The following is a 16,097-nucleotide window of genomic DNA, read 5'->3' on the forward strand; positions in this document are numbered from 1 at the left end:
GAATGGGAACTGTCATGCCCGCTGTTTGCCAGAACTGTAGCTGGCATGTTGGCTCTTTGCTAGAACAGGAGCTGACATGTCAACTATTTGCTACAATGTGAGCTGACATGTCAGCCTTTTAGCAGAACAAGAGATGACATGCCGGCTGTTTGCCACAAATAGTGCTAATATTCCAACAGTTTGCTGTAATATTAGATGACATGCTAGCTGTTTGGTACAATGGGAGCTGAAATGCTATCTGGAATGTTAGAAAGGGAAGTGTCATGCTTGCTGTTTGCCAGAACTCTAGCTGACCTGCCGACTGTTTGCTAGAACTGGTGGTGATATGTTGGCTTTTTGCTAAAACTGAAGCTAATATGCTGGCAGTTTGCTAGAACAGGGGCTGAAATGCCGGATTTTTGCTTAAACTGAAGCTAACATGCTGGCTGTTTGCTAGGACTGGAGCTGACATGCGACTCATTGATAAAACCGGAGATGACATGTTGGCTGTTTGCTAGAGCTGGCAACTTCTTATTACTGTATGAAACAGATCAAGTACAGCAGGTCTGCTCTGCATTGGGGGCACGCTGGTCACTGTGAGGATGTGACCACTCTTAGCTGCATGGTTAAGTGTCTGCTCCCAGTAAAAAAAAAAAAAAAAGAGTTAATCAGTAAATAAAATAAACACAAGATAATGTCTCCCCTTCTAACATTCTCTTAATAATCCTATTAAAGATACAACCCTAGTTAAATACAGAAAACATATTCACATTTGAAACATAAGTAAATAAACCACTGATTTACTGAAATTACTTTGTTGGAAGGAAAGTATTTTCAGGTTAATAATACTGTACTTGTTTACAAACATGAATATAGGCACGTGCACTAACAATATGACAGCAAATATTATTTGTTATTGTATTTCACGGAGTAACTTGCACAAGACTTAATAAAGCTATAAATTCCACACAGGAAAAACAAAAAATGCAAAAGCACACTCTATATTACTAAGCACTGCTAATCAGAATAATTATAATAAACTTTGCAATCTAACATAAAGCAAAAATATGAGCTCACCAGCCGTGCCCAAGTGACCTCATCTGGTGGGTCCCTAACATTAAGGTTCTAGTCCAGGGCACAGGACACTCTAGGTCAGCCCAGGCTCCAAGGTATCACACTAGTGAGAAGTTAACGTGTTATTAAGTGTTATGTAATAAAGAAGTAGGAGCTATGACCAGGTTGCAATGCGAGCCAATAACATCAATATGTCTGATGTCTGAGGCTATAGCTGAAAACATCGGGCATTTTGCAAAGTTGGCTCATATTTTTGGCCCAAAATTATGCTAAGCACCTCAATTTTGTTCTTTGTTAGGTTGCAGAGATTATAATAATTATACTGATTTATAGCCTGTGCATCTCAATTCTCTTTTTTTTCTGTGCGGAACTACAAGTCACAATATGATAGCATGATAGCACCTCTTATTATCTTTGGAATTAGGGTCTGCAGTCAGACTGTACTCATTCCCCATATAAAGCTAAATATTGACTGTTTCTTGGGGACTACGGCAGATTTGCTCTTTGTACTTACCAGTAAATACATTTGTTTTTTCTATTAATAATGTTACTTTTGTACTATAACTATTTAAAATCTGCACACAAAATGAAAACCTACATTGCTGCATTTTAACTAAAATCCGCTTTTAACATACAGTAACCTTTATAATATAGGGCATTAAATACAAGTTTATATGTGTAGTGTGTAGATTAAGAATTACTGTATACTAATTTCCTATTGAGAAAATCTTAAAGGTCAAGATATACCACTTAATAAGTTTAAACTCTTAGCCGTCTACATTGTCTGATAAATTAAAGCGGTAAATAATTTATAATACATTAAGCAGATTGCTTTTACATGTTACCCTGTTCATAACTATTCTATGTTGTTTGGTAATTATGTGACTTATAACGTTGATGGCTTCTATGTAACCTTATACTGTATTTTACGGTAGGAGATACATTATTCCTGTTCTGCAGTAACTTGTAATAGATTTATCTGACAGTCTTGTGACTATTATCACTGGGCAAAAATAGTATATTCCTTTAAATAACAAAGCTTGATTTAGATGCTTTGATTCATATATTCTGACTAGCTGTCTATATATACCCTCTGCTGATTGCAGTCATTGTTAAGCCTCTGAGTTCTAGTCCAGATCCAATGTAATCTCCAGTTTGATTGCTTCAGTATTGGTGCCCTTGCCTGATACTGTATTCATAATGTTCTTCTCTGTACCTTATATGACTTTGCTGTTCTAGTTCCCTTCTACCACTTGACCTTAGTCTTTTCCTGTGTTCTGTTTTGGTTCTACCCTTAGTGCTATTGCTTTTTGCTGTTGGCTAGGTGTTGTAAAGTCCTGGTAACATGTGGAGTGTACAGTACTACGTTCAAAGTGTTACTATGATCACAGGGTCATAAGGGGGCGAGGGCCACACCCAGATATCACCAATGCCATATTACCAAATAGGCAGAGTAGGTGCCAGCCTATGGACCCAATGCCTTTTAGAGGCCCTGTGACAACAAATCAAAATAATTTGATTTCAGCTTTGTAGACTGGTGGCTGGTAAAATGAAAAATGTATTAGGAGACAATTTTCGAAGGGGTGCCTGAGATTTCTAATGTCTGGAGGCCTTCATAGGTTTTAATCCGGCACTTGGTGTAATCCTTCCATGGGGTGACACCAAAATGCTGGCTCCTCTGCAGTGACATGAGACGAGTGCTACAATGTGATACTGTCCTGCAGCAGCCAGCTGCTGTCACTGAGATAGAGCTGTCATTGCAGGCACTAGTCTCCGGGGGCAGCCCAGCTTGCAGTAGATATAAGTTGCAAAATAATAATTTTCCCATCCAGTTCAATTAATCCTAATCATTGTAATCAGGGGCCTAATTCAGACTTGATCGCAGCACAACATTTTTATCTAATGGACAAAACCATGTGCAGTGCAGGTGGGGTAGTTATAACATGTGCAGAGAGAGTTAGATTTGGGTTGGGTGTGTTCTAACTGAAATCTAAATTGCAGAGTAAAAATAAAGCAGCCAGTGTATTTACCCTGCACAGAAACAATATAACCCACCCAAATCTAACTCTCTCTGCACATGTTATATCTGCCCCACCTGCAGTGCACATGGCTTTGCCCAATAGAGAAAAATGTTGCTGCTGCGATCAGGTCTTAATTAGGCCCCAGGACCCAAACTCAGGAATCAGTTGCACATGCTGTTAGATTTCATTAAAGAGGGGCTCCAAAAAAGAGAAAAACAAAACAATAGCAAGGCTTCTACTCTACTTAACAGAGCCATATTCTAAAACGTACTGTATAATATGCTGAAGCTATTTTCACTGTTGAATTGCACAGAATCATATTTGGAAAATTAGCATGCAAATCCACCTCAATTTCCACTGTTGACTTTGATCCTGGATCATAAGGGTCTGCCAGAAATGTTCTTCTATATGAATACAAAGTACATAGAAGAAATTCTCTAAATATATATTTTCCTTAATGCATATTCTCAGACGCCTATATCCTTCATCAAAGCAAACTTCACATTTATCTTTTCTAAACTGTGCCTCCTCAGGATAAAATATTCCTCAGTGTAGTATTTTGAGCTTCTTTCCACATTTTCTGAAGGGTTTTTTTGTTATAAGAGGACAGCATTATATATGCACAGTGCTCTTTTAGTGCTGCAGCTGTACAAATAAATAAATCTAATTGCAGAACCCAATGCTATAACTGAATCTAATATTCCATGAAAGATTCTGCGGAAAAAAAATGTCTACAGTATACATGATCTTAACATACTTATAATTAAACATTACATCAAGCATTCCATGTTCATTTGTTTAATCCTACAGAAAATATAGTATATACAGTACAAACCAAACTTGTGGTCAGCACTGCTTATCATGCATTATTATTTTTATTTTTGCAGCAGTCATTATGGAACAGTTTCTGAAAACGTTGTTTAAGATATGTGTTAATATGCCTATGGAAAAGTAAACTAAACGGGTATCTTTTCTTTTTTTTCTGTTTACAGATGATGCCGATTCAGGAATTACTTTTATCCAACACAAAAGGTATTCTTATCTAAGAGTTGTTACATTGGGTATTTTATTTCCATGATGATGATGATGATGACATTACTTTCCAACTATTTTAAAATGTTTATTATTTTATATTATCACACATGAGTATTTTGCTAGCCTACGATATATAAACTAATTTCACCAGCTGTTTGTCTGATGATATGCACTGTACTGTATTCTGAAAACAGGAACCTCCCATTTGTATAAGCTTACCCATTTTAAAGGGGTTAATTCAGCTCCTAACTGCCATGGCTGTGTATGAAAAATAAGAGTTAGGAAATGGTTGGTTGGTACTTTATCTCCATCCACTTTATCTCTCTCCAAGGCTAAGTATATAGACCCTTTTGAAGGTAAAGTACACCACCACAACATTATAGTCTGTTGCTAATGTGTTCATACAGTAGTGTTTTTTGCCGTTGTCTTGCACTTAAAAATCTCCCCTCTCAGGGACATGACATTCGTCCACTGGTTCAGGTGACATGCTGGGTTCCCTGTTATTGAGCTTTCTCTTCTCTGCTTATGTTTTTTAGAAAAGCAGGCCATCACTGCACTTAAATGGCTGCAGGCTGTCAATCAGTTGATGTCTGCACCCTCTCAGCTACCGATAGCACAGTACCAGTACTGCACATGCGCAAAGTACCGAACATTGCGACTTTGTGACATGGTCATCAAGTACGTTGGGACCTGAATCATCCCTCTGTGCTTAATGCTGTATGAATGTTTGGGATTTTCATAGTTGCTGACTGAAGGGCTTCAGGAGGGGCAGCCAGGTTGGCACAGTGGCAGGCGATGCCGGGGATGTGGCTTGTCACAGAGGGCAATGAGAGGCATGATGTGGTGAAGGAGGCTGTGGGTGGAGGAGTGGCTATGCATTCACATCATCATAGCCACCCTACCAATTGTACAGTACTGGGATTACCATATATGTACAAAGGGGGGGAGGAGGGTTTGGCAGTGGTTTACAGTGATGCAGTTCAGTGCAGATTGCATCATTGGGTACTCAGTGCACCCTCATTACTCGGTATGTGGGTGGCTGATGGAGTGCAGGCAACTCTGGGAGACTTGTCCACTTTCCCGGGGGGAGGGGGGGATAATCTTCCAGCAGCTGCCACTCTCAGCGGAACCTCCCTGCCCTTCTGATTCCTTGTTTACTCCCCTGTTACCTACCTTGCTGCCGATCCCTGTCGATCAGGCAGCCTGGCGGTATCCCCCATCCTGCGGTTGCAGAGATTAGCAGACATTGGGGAAATGTGAAAGAAGCAGCCCTCACCTTCCTTGTGTACATCCAGCATGTACAGAGGGGATCCAGTCTCTAAGTCGACAGTAACTAGGTCGAAAATGTCTAGGTCGACCACTATTGGTCGACAGCAACTTGGTCGACAGGGTGTCTAGGTCGACAGGGTCTTTAGGTCGACATGTTCTAGGTCGACAGGTCAAAAGGTCGATATGAGTTTTTCACAATTTTTTTCTTTTTTTGAACCTTTTCATACTTAACGATCCACATGGACTACGATTGGAACGGTAATCTGTGCCAAGCAAAGCGCGAAGGGACGCGGTGCACTAATTGGGGTTCCCGGTCACTCTAAGAAGAAAATGACACCAAAATAACATAAAAAACTCATGTCGACCTTTTGACCTGTCAACCTAGAACATGTCGACCTAAAGACCCTGTCGACCTAGACACCCTGTCGACCTATTTACTGTTGATCAATAGTGGTCGACCTAGACATTGTCGACCTAGTTACTGTCGACCTTCATTACCACACCCGTACAGAGAAGAGCAGCTGCAGCAAAATGTAAAGCCATGGTGGTTGCGATGGTTCGATCAGCGATAAATCAATATATCAATTACTGATATTCTAAAGAATCTGTACGTATTTTTAAAAGTGTAAAAAAAGAAATTTAATATAAAATAGTTATTTCAAAAATATTAGCTAGTTCAGTGGTTAATGTGTCAGTCAACGTGGATCATTATCAGAAATAATTTTGTTTCAGTTTTTGTGTAATAAAATGTTATTACATTGGAAAAGTGCGTAAAATAAGTCAGTTTTATTATCTTTATGTAACGAAAATAACCTAAAAACAATAGATAATCTGGGACAAATCATGAAACTGTTTTTTAAACAGTGCGTATACTGTAAATAATTTATAATTCCCGTTCTTTTTGTTGAATTTAGGACAGAATCATCTTCTATTGCTATGTGCTCATGTCATACAAGGGACATTATATTCATTTTGATTTAATAATTGTTTGAATAAAAATGTAGAGCACATCTCTGAGAAAATGCTTTATTAAAGAAATAAAAACCAGCAAAACAATGTTACACTTTTTCATGGTCATTTTTCACTAAAAGATAAACAAAACAGAGGATGCTTCATAATACAGACATAAAACTTTGTGGATACAGCAATTATATATTGTTTGTAATTGTTAAACTCCCACGCATGGTAGTCACTGGTGCTTTTGCCGCAAAATGTCTTATATGTACAGTTGACAAAGTGAAGATATTTTAGCTCTAAAGGCCAGTACTCACTGGCCGATGGCAGAGAGATGTGTGCTGAGCGAACCGCTCAGCACACATCTCTCCCGGCGCTCAGCACAGCGCGATCTGTGCTGAGCGTGCGGGGGGAGACGGGGGGGCCGCTCACTTTACCCAGCGGGTGAAGTGAGCGACCCGCTAGATTGGCCTGCATGCAGGCCAATCTAGCAGCAGCGATAGCGATGCGCGGGGCTGCGCATCGCTATCGCTGAGGGGGCTACACACGGAGCGATCGTGCTTAAAATCTAAGCAATCTAGTCAGATTGCTTAGATTTTAAGCAGCGATCGCTCCGTGAGTACCCCCCTTTAGATTTACAGTGGATGCCTCAGGCAGGTCAGATAGCATAATGGGGGTAATTCCAAGTTGATCGCAGCAGGAATTTTGTTAGCAGTTGGGCAAAACCATGTGCACTGCAGGGGAGGCAGATATAACATGTGCAGAGAGAGTTAGATTTGGGTGGGTTATTTTGTTTCTGTGCAGGGTAAATACTGGCTGCTTTATTTTTACACTGTAATTTAGATTGCAGATTGAACACAGTCAACCCAAATCTAATTCTCTCTGCACATGTTATATCTGCCTCCCCTGCAGTGCACATGGTTTTGCCCAATTGCTAACAAACTTGAGGCTGCGATCAACTCAGAATTACCCCCAATATCTGGAGGACAGTTACCATAGGGAAAATAGGACCAGAGCGCTCAGCATTTTATTGTTGCCAAGCTGAATTTCTTATAAATACAAATAACAAAAAACACATCTTGACATTAAATAAAAAAATCCTAAGAAAACATTGTTTGCAATGGTCTCTAGATGTATTTATTTATTATCAGTTATTTATACAGGTGAAACTCAGAAAATTAAAATATCGTTCAAAAGTTCATTTATTTCAGTAATTCAACTTAAAAGGTGAAACTAATATATTATATAGACTCATTACATGCAAAGTGAGATATTTCAAGCCTTTATTTGTTATTATTTTGATTATTGTGGCTTACAGCTTAAGAAAACCACAAATCCAAAATCTCAGAAAATAAGAATATTACATAAAATCAATAAAAAAAGGATTTTAAATACAGAAATGTCGACCCTCTGAAAAGTATAATCATGCATATGTACTCAGTACTTGGTTTGGGCCCCTTTTGCATTAATTACTGCCTCAATGCAGCATGGCATGGATTCTATCAGCCTGTGGCACTGTTGAGGTGTTATGGAAGACCAGGATGCTTCAATAGCAGCCTTCAGCTCTTCTGCATTGTTCAGTCTCATGTCTCTCATCTTTCTCTTGGCAATGCCCTATGTGGTTCAGGTCAGGCAAGTTTGCTGGCCAATCCAGCACAGTAATTCCACAGTCATTGAACCAGGTTTTGGTACTTTTGGCAGTGTGGGCAGGTGCCACGTCCTGCTGGAAAATGAAGTTAGCATCTCCATAAAGCTTGTCTGCTGAAGGAAGCATGAAGTGCTCTAAAGTGTCCTGGTAGACGGCTGCATTGACTCTGGACTTAATAAAGCACAGTGGACTAACACCAGCAGATGCCCTGGCTCCCCATATCATCACAGACTGTGGAAATTTTACACTGGACTTCAAGCATCTTGGATTGTGTGCCTATCCATTCTTCCTCCATACTCTGGGACCTTGGTTTCCAAATGAGATGCAAAATTTGCTCTCCTCAGAAAAGAGGACTTTGGACCACTGAGCAACAGACCAGTTCTTTTTTTCTTGTCAGGAAAAGGCAATTCAAAAGTGTGGGGGAGCTTCACATGGAGTGGACTGAGGCTGGAGTTAGTGCATAAAGAGCTACCACACACAGACGGATCCTGGACATGGGCTTCAAATGTCATATTCCTCTTGTCAAACCACTCCTGGACAACAAACAACGTCATAAGCGTCTTACCTGGGCTAAAGAAAAAAGATAATCTATGGGGCATTGCCAAGAGATAGATGAGAGACATGAGACCGAACAATGCCCCTGGTTGGAAGGTAAACATTCTTCTCTTTGAGTAGTAAACATGGGTATGAGCATCTATGTGCATCTAGCTAGTAATAATAAACGTACACAGTGTAAACGTGCAAATGCCGCATCAAGGTTTAGCTCCTTAATACCACCCTTTTGTTTTATTAAGTGTTTCTATTTTTTATTTTCTAATACTGCTAGTATTAGCCATATTTAAATAAAATTGTGAGACTAAGAGGATACCTGGATTGTTTTTACAGTGACACTTTTCAGAGCCATCTTAACAGCATTGGAGGCCCTGGGGACAATACCCACCCATTCACAGAAATAAATTAAATCAATATCATAACTTACCCCTCTTGTGGTCCTACCTCATTTCTCTGCATGCTTCCATGCAGTGAATGGCTATCAACACTTTTTTTCAGCCACTACCAATCAGCATGCTGACAGCCATTCACTGGCTAAAGACTAGGGAACGCTTCCTGTCTGCTCAAAGACCCCTTGAATCATGCAGACCTGGGCATGCCAACATGCCACAGCAGAGAATCCTAACAGGGGTTGGGCAAGTATGTTTATTCTACTCCCACACACCCCTAGCCCTCCCTTCCTGCAGCCTAACCTTAGCCCCCCCCACAGCCTAACCCTCCCTGATGGTGCCTAAACCTAATCCCCCCACCTGCAAAGTAAGACCTAACCATCCATAGGGTCGACCATGTTTGGGTCAACCACTATTGGTCAACAGTAACTAGGTCGACAGAGATGCTAGGTCAACAGGGTCTCTAGGTCAACATGATCTAGGTTGACAGGTCAAAAGGTCGACATGAATTTTTAATGTTTTTTTGTGTAATTTTCTCCGTACAGTGACCGGGAACCCCAATTAGTGCACTGTGTACCCTCGCAGGCAAGGCGCTTCACTCTGCTACCACTGCGCTCGGCACAGGTTACCATTCCCAGTTGTAGTCCATGTGGATCGTAAAGTATGAAAAATTTAAAAAAATTGAAAAACCCATGTCAACCTTTTGACCTGTCGATCTAGAACATGTCGATCAGGAGACCCTGTCGACCTTGATACCATGTCGACCTAGCTACTGTTGACCAATAGTGGTCGACCTAAACGTTGTCGACCTAGTTACTGTCGACCTAGAGACCGGATCCCCTTCTGGCAGATATTGATCGGGATTCTGGCATTTGGGATCCTTGCACTGGCAATTTGATCCAGGTTGGGATGCAGGCATCAGCATTCTGAGCAATGTCGGAATTGATCCCGTATCCTGAACGGATCCCATTTCATTTCATTGCATCTAGTGCATAGAATAAAAGTGTAGATAATGGGAGCTCATAAGCTAAAATCACTGAGTAAGGGGATACTCTAAACATTACAGTATGGTTAACCATGTGAATGCTCTCTATTGGCAATTAATATTCTGTATAATAAATTCTAAAATCAATTCCAAATAAAAAAAACTCTCCAGGTTTTACATATAAAATAAAAAAACTAGCAATGACTGAAAAGAAATACATAATAATTTAGATTGTGTTGTTTAAAAACTGAGGGCTAACTGTAATAGCCTCGGAATTGCTGGAGGAGCAAGTCTGCCCATTGTTTTTTTAAAGCAGCAATCATTTACAAGGCAAAAACAGGTTGGTTTTGCCTTGAAAATGATTGCTGCTTTAAAAAAATGGGCAGACAAGTCCTGCACCTCTGGCAACTTGGAGGTTATTACATTTAGTCCTGAATATCTACAAAAAGTTTTGACATTCCTAATATTAATTCACCAAGCCTCAATTTGCCATGCAGCGCGAGACTCCTGGCACGAGTGAACTGCAGTGAGCGGTGTAGCACATTGACTTTTTCTATAAATTTGGGGTTTCTTTATGCCACAGGCTGTTGTGAGCCACCATGGCTCATCTCGCAGCTAGGTCTCGGTCATTGCTAGGCGACAGGGAAAGCAGAGCCCTGGCTCACCTATAAAGCCTGTTTGGCATGACTGTGGAAATAGTGTATGAGGAGACACCTGTATTTTACAATAGTTTTTGTGTATACAGTGTATATATGAAATAAATCCTCATGCAGCTCATAAAACCATTAATATTGTACTTTGTATAATATTTAAATTTAAAAAGCATTTATAATCAATATCTCCAAGTCTATGAGAGGATACCCAAAAGAAAAATGAATCATTTTCCAGAGGGCGGGGTGCTTGTAGTATGGGCTTCTTCCACGAGTTAAACATTTGTGGAACCCTTCTGAGCCAATACACTGACGTTGCTGGAGAAGGTAGCATTTGACTGTAGTGAATTTTGTTTTCCACCGAGTCATTCACTTTTTCGCCTATTTTTAGTGAAGTCAAATGTGAAAACAATGCTCTATTGTTTCTTTGATGTGAGAGTGATTGTGAAATTAGAATTTGTACCCCAGGGTCAAACTGTCAACCAAAGTTTTTATTTGGAAGTGTTGATAAGGTTGTGTCACGATTTGAGGAAAAAACATCCCGATTTGAGGCGAACAGCTGACTTGTTCTTCCAACATGACAACACACCTGCTTACACAGTGCTGTGGTTATTTTTTAACCAAAAAAGACATGACACTTTTGCCACACCCACCGACTTCACCCCATCTCACCTTGTGTAACTTTTTTTTAATCTTCTCCGATGAAAAGAGACCTTAAAGGAAAATGTTTTGCTGACATTGAAGAGGTGAAAATAAAAACAGCAAAAGTACTAAAAGGCATCAGGATGAGTTTAAAATGTGTTGAACAATTGAAAAAAAAAGTTTGGACAAATGTATTGATTTAAGTGGAAAGTACTTTGCGGGTCACTGAAGTTTCAAAATGTACAAATAAATAATACATCATTAATTCCTTCTTTTTTTTTTGGGGGGGGGGGGGTTCCCCCTCGTACATTCAGAATATTTCTTATTGGATCTAGTGAGCTCTTTAGTTGCTAGTGTATTTCTAGACAATTAAATGGATGGTTTTGTTTTTTTCTGATAATTAAACCCAGGGATGGCTTCTTCACCAAGTTTTAGATTGCCCTGAAGAATAGTCCAATGTTTATTGACTATCTTTTTAATTTGTTTTCCTGGCAATTGCTTTCCAGGCAAAGGTCTTTGATTTCTTATTGCATGTTTTATACTGTAATAGCATTTATTTGTAGCGTTCATGCTTTTTGAATAGCATCCTGGATTAGAGATTCTAGATAATTTCACTCCTTGAATCATTCTCCATACAATAAGACATTTTGATCAGAGCAATTTATTTTAATGCATGTAAATTGGGATAGAGGAATGTCATTCAACCATTTATCTAGTTGACAGCTAGAATACTGGAGATAACAGTTGCCGTCATCAGATTTAATGTGATTTCTTGTAGTAACTATTTTTTGTTAGATCACATTGTCCTTTTGCAATATTAAATCTCTAATTTAATTTTTATGTATGTAAATATATGCTTTCACTCAATATTTTAAATAAATATACAACATAAATTCTTCCTTTTATAAAGGCTATCCTGTAATTTCAGTAAGAATGTTACCAATACATTTAATAGACAAGAATCAAAAATAATTTTTAGAAATGTTAGAATAATAAATGGGTATCTGGACTATAGGTCGACAATTAAAAGGTCGACAGTCATTAGGTTGACATGGTCAAAATGTCGGCATGGTCAATAGGTCAACATGTAATATGTTGACAGTGCTTATGGTCGACATTGCTTATAGTCAACAGGTACAAAAGGTCAACAGATTCAAATGGTCGACACACATATGGTCAACACAGCTTTTTCTTTTTTATCAGCATTAAAATTAACTTTTTTATGCTTTACTATCCGCATGGCATATGATTGGGTAGTGGAATGAGGCACAATGCCTAAAGCATGGTAAGCAAAGCGACGCACTAATTGAGGGTTCCACATACTTTGACAGTGTAAACAGCATTAAAAAAAACCTTAAAAATGTTGTGTGGACCTTTTTTGTCAACATTTTGACCTTGCTGACCTTTACTACTGGTTTCCTTTTTCATGTAGACCTAAAGACTATGTCAACCTTTTGACCTTGTTGACCTTTTGACCCTGTTGACCTTTTCCATGTCGACCTTGTGTGGTTGACCTATTGATTGTAGATCTAATGATCTTTTGTTTGTAGATCTAATGATCGACATCCGAATAAATTGAATTAAAATATGAGGGTGGTTCAATAATAAGGTAGCAAGACAAGACAGATGTTTAAGATGAGCAGCAATCCGGCCGACCAGGCAGTGCATCAAACCCAAACCTATTACCATGACATGATGTTATCACTGTACACCTCAACAAGTTGGTGATGAATTTTTATTAAAAAGCTCCTCAAACAGAGATGCGTTGACACAACAACAGACACATTTACTATGGGCGAGTGCTGTGTATACTCTCACACTGGCTGACTGCGCATGCACCTCAATTCGTCCCCTCCCCAAACTTCTGCCAGTTTGGCCTTCAACTTTTGACTTCTGTTACTATTGGACAGCCATTTTTTCTATGACTGGGTCTTTCCACATCAAATCAACAAAATATTTGAAAACATTCTTCCTTGTAAACTCTAATTTCAATTAAATTTGGTATAATGCACATTGCCATAGGTGTAAAGAAAACCCCCAAATGTTAGGCTAATACAGATGTGCCCCGCTACAGCATTGCTGCTTATAGAAGTGTGCTGTCGTGGAATTGCGATACAAACACATTGCGACATGCTGCAAGCATTCGCAGCCAGGTTCCGTTGAAGTGAATGGGAGGCAGGAGCATGCACTTGCTAGCTCTAATTCAAAAGATATAAGGGAACACATCTGTAAGTACACCATTTGTTGTCATAGACAACACATACCCTCCAATGTCAGAAAGTGTGAGTTTTACTTGGGATGTTGTCACCGTCTGTTCCATCGAATTTTGTGAGAAGGAAAATGTCTTCATAAAGATTTTTGTTGTAGATGCTGCAGGTATAAAAGCACATAATGTCTGGCAATTGTTAATGGTTTTTTGAAGCAATCCAGAAACATTGCTGTCTCAGTATGTTCTTCTTATCTTGCAAAAGTAAAATGCATTCCTCTAATGTTTTCCTCTGCCCATTCAAAAAGTTGTTGTGATATAAGAATCTGATTATCATATGGATGTTGCAGGCTTGCTCAGCATGGTAACCTTTTTACTGTGCCACCTCCACCATTGAAAGGCCCTAGAGACATATATAGAGAGGATGCTCCATCTGGGCCCCCTCCTTACTAGACGGTAGCCCTGTAGCACTGTCCCAGAGCCTAGAGCGCATGTGCAGATCTCTGGAAAAATGGCACCGTGCCATTTTCCCAGTGATTTCTGCAGTGCTGCTGCAGCACCGTGGGACTCCGGAGGGTAAGTATTAAAAATAATGGGTGCAGGGTTTGCTGATTGGGCCAATATAGATCTCGGGGGGCCGTATGCACTGCACACACTACATCCTTTATAAATACAACCTTTGCCATGAGCAGTCACTGAAAAATGGCACTCTGCTTGGTATGTAGTTAGCATCTTGACATAAAAGATGGCAGCAGTCAGGAGACGGTGCTGGAATCCCGACTACCAGAATCCCAACTACTGGATTCCTGAATGTAAGTATTAGGGGAAGGTTAGGGTTAGGCTGCAATGGGAGGGAGGGGGGGGGGGGGGTAATAGTTAGGCTCCGAGATGGGAGGGTTAAGGTTAGGCTGTGGTAAGGGTGGATTAGGGTTGTCTTAGTTTCTTGCCCCTGTTAGGATTATGGCCGTCAGTATGCCAGGGTTGGTATTCTGTCTACCAGCATACTAACTGCCGGTATCCCATACCTAGCCCCTCTGCTTCTATCCCAAAGTCATCTCTATGAAAGCATAAGTTGGCAAAGCTTTTTCTGGTCCTTAAATTGTGTAGCTGACCCAACGGAAAAGTAGAAAATATTTTTTGGTGGTTTCTCAAATTTTGTCTTCAAGAAGTTTATGAGTACCACTGTGTTGTGTTCCAGACAACACATACCTAACATGCTCAGTTTTGTTACTCCCTTGTAATATACCACAAATGAGAGAATTGTAGCTTGAGCACTGGTCCAATGATGGCTCTGGGCCTCGTCCTGCATATAAAATGAGTAGTTCTCAGCAAAATGAAGAGTAACTGAAAATTCAGAATCTTTTGAGTTTTCTTTAATATGGCTCATCTATGAACTTTGTTGTTTTGTTGTTAGTATTAACATACAGTACTGTGGGCCTGATTCATGTTTGTAAGTAAAACAAAAAAGCAAGCCACTTGGCAAAACCATGTTGCGCTGAAGATGGGGCAGGTGTAATACATGCAGTGAGATTTAGGTTGGTAGGTTATATTTTTTCTGTGCAGGGTAAATACTGGCTGCATTTGCATGTAGCCCACAAATACTGGACAGCTTTATTTTTACATTGCAATTTAGATTCAGTTTGAACACATCCCACCCAAATCTAGGGAGTAAATTTACTGGTGTGAGTTTTTTATAGAACTGGTGATTTTGCCCATAACAACCAATCAGATTTTATCTATTATCTTCTAGAAGCCATAACTAGATAAATGTTAAGTAGAATCTGATTGGTTGCTATGAGCAACCTTGCCAGTTCTAAAAATCCCCCACCTTAGTAAATTTACCCCTAAATCTCTGCACCTGATACATCTGCACCATCTGAAGTGCAACATGGTTTTGCCTAGTTGCTTGCTTTTTTGATTTGCTAACAAACATGAATCAGTGTCATTGTACAGACAGTAATATAAACCAAAGGGATTGTTTAAGGAGATAAATAAAAGTAATGAACAGGCCTACATAGTTCTCATTTTCATTATTATAACAGTGAAACCTCCTACAGCAGATGATTGATGATTCCATCATGATCCCAAAATAAAATTTGGGGATTTATTAACAGTATGAACAATTTTTAGATTTTTTTTTTCAAAATTGTTTTAAAAACTTGGCTTTCTGATAAAATCAAAATTTTAATTTTGAAAGATTTAGCATTTTTAATTTTCTAGAAACATTCTGCTGTGTTATATATCAGCCCATAAAAAGAGGTTTAAAATGAGACATTGCCCAACTCTCTAGCTCAATTAGGTGAGCTGCAAATGCAATTAAAAAAATTGTTACTACTGTAGCAAATGTTTTGTTAAAAAATGCAGCTTTAAAGGCATATAATTTCACAATTGTACACATAAGCCTAAAAGTTTAAAACAAAAAAAAAAAGGAAATTTGGGTGGTGTTCGGTTGCATTATATAATAATTCAACTTCATCTGTCAACAAGTGAAAGTCATAGTGCCACGATAAAAATAACAGCATATATAAAAATCCAAAGTGGTCCACACTCACATCAATAATTACTGAAATGCTGGGGTGTCCACCCATATAAGGAAAACATCCTTATTGTTACGTTCCTGGTGCTCAGAACAGGAGAGATGTTGCGTAGTGAGTCCAGAGCACCAGGACGTGACGCTGAAATAAGGTGTAGTG

The 16,097-nt window shown here is 39.3% G+C and overlaps 1 protein-coding gene across 1 annotated transcript in view; it reads left to right on the top strand.

The window, feature by feature from the left end:
* The window catches only part of SNTG1 (syntrophin gamma 1), a 1,036,287-nt gene that overhangs the window by 317,467 nt on the left and 702,723 nt on the right, over positions 1-16,097 (top strand). Inside the window, exon 3 of the mRNA XM_063923704.1 lies at positions 4,067-4,106. The gene's annotated coding sequence lies outside the window, so the exon portion shown is untranslated. The remainder of the gene's footprint in view (positions 1-4,066; positions 4,107-16,097) is intronic.

This window comes from Pseudophryne corroboree, chromosome 5, assembly GCF_028390025.1.
Source record: "Pseudophryne corroboree isolate aPseCor3 chromosome 5, aPseCor3.hap2, whole genome shotgun sequence".
Classification (NCBI taxonomy): Eukaryota; Metazoa; Chordata; class Amphibia; order Anura; family Myobatrachidae; genus Pseudophryne; species Pseudophryne corroboree.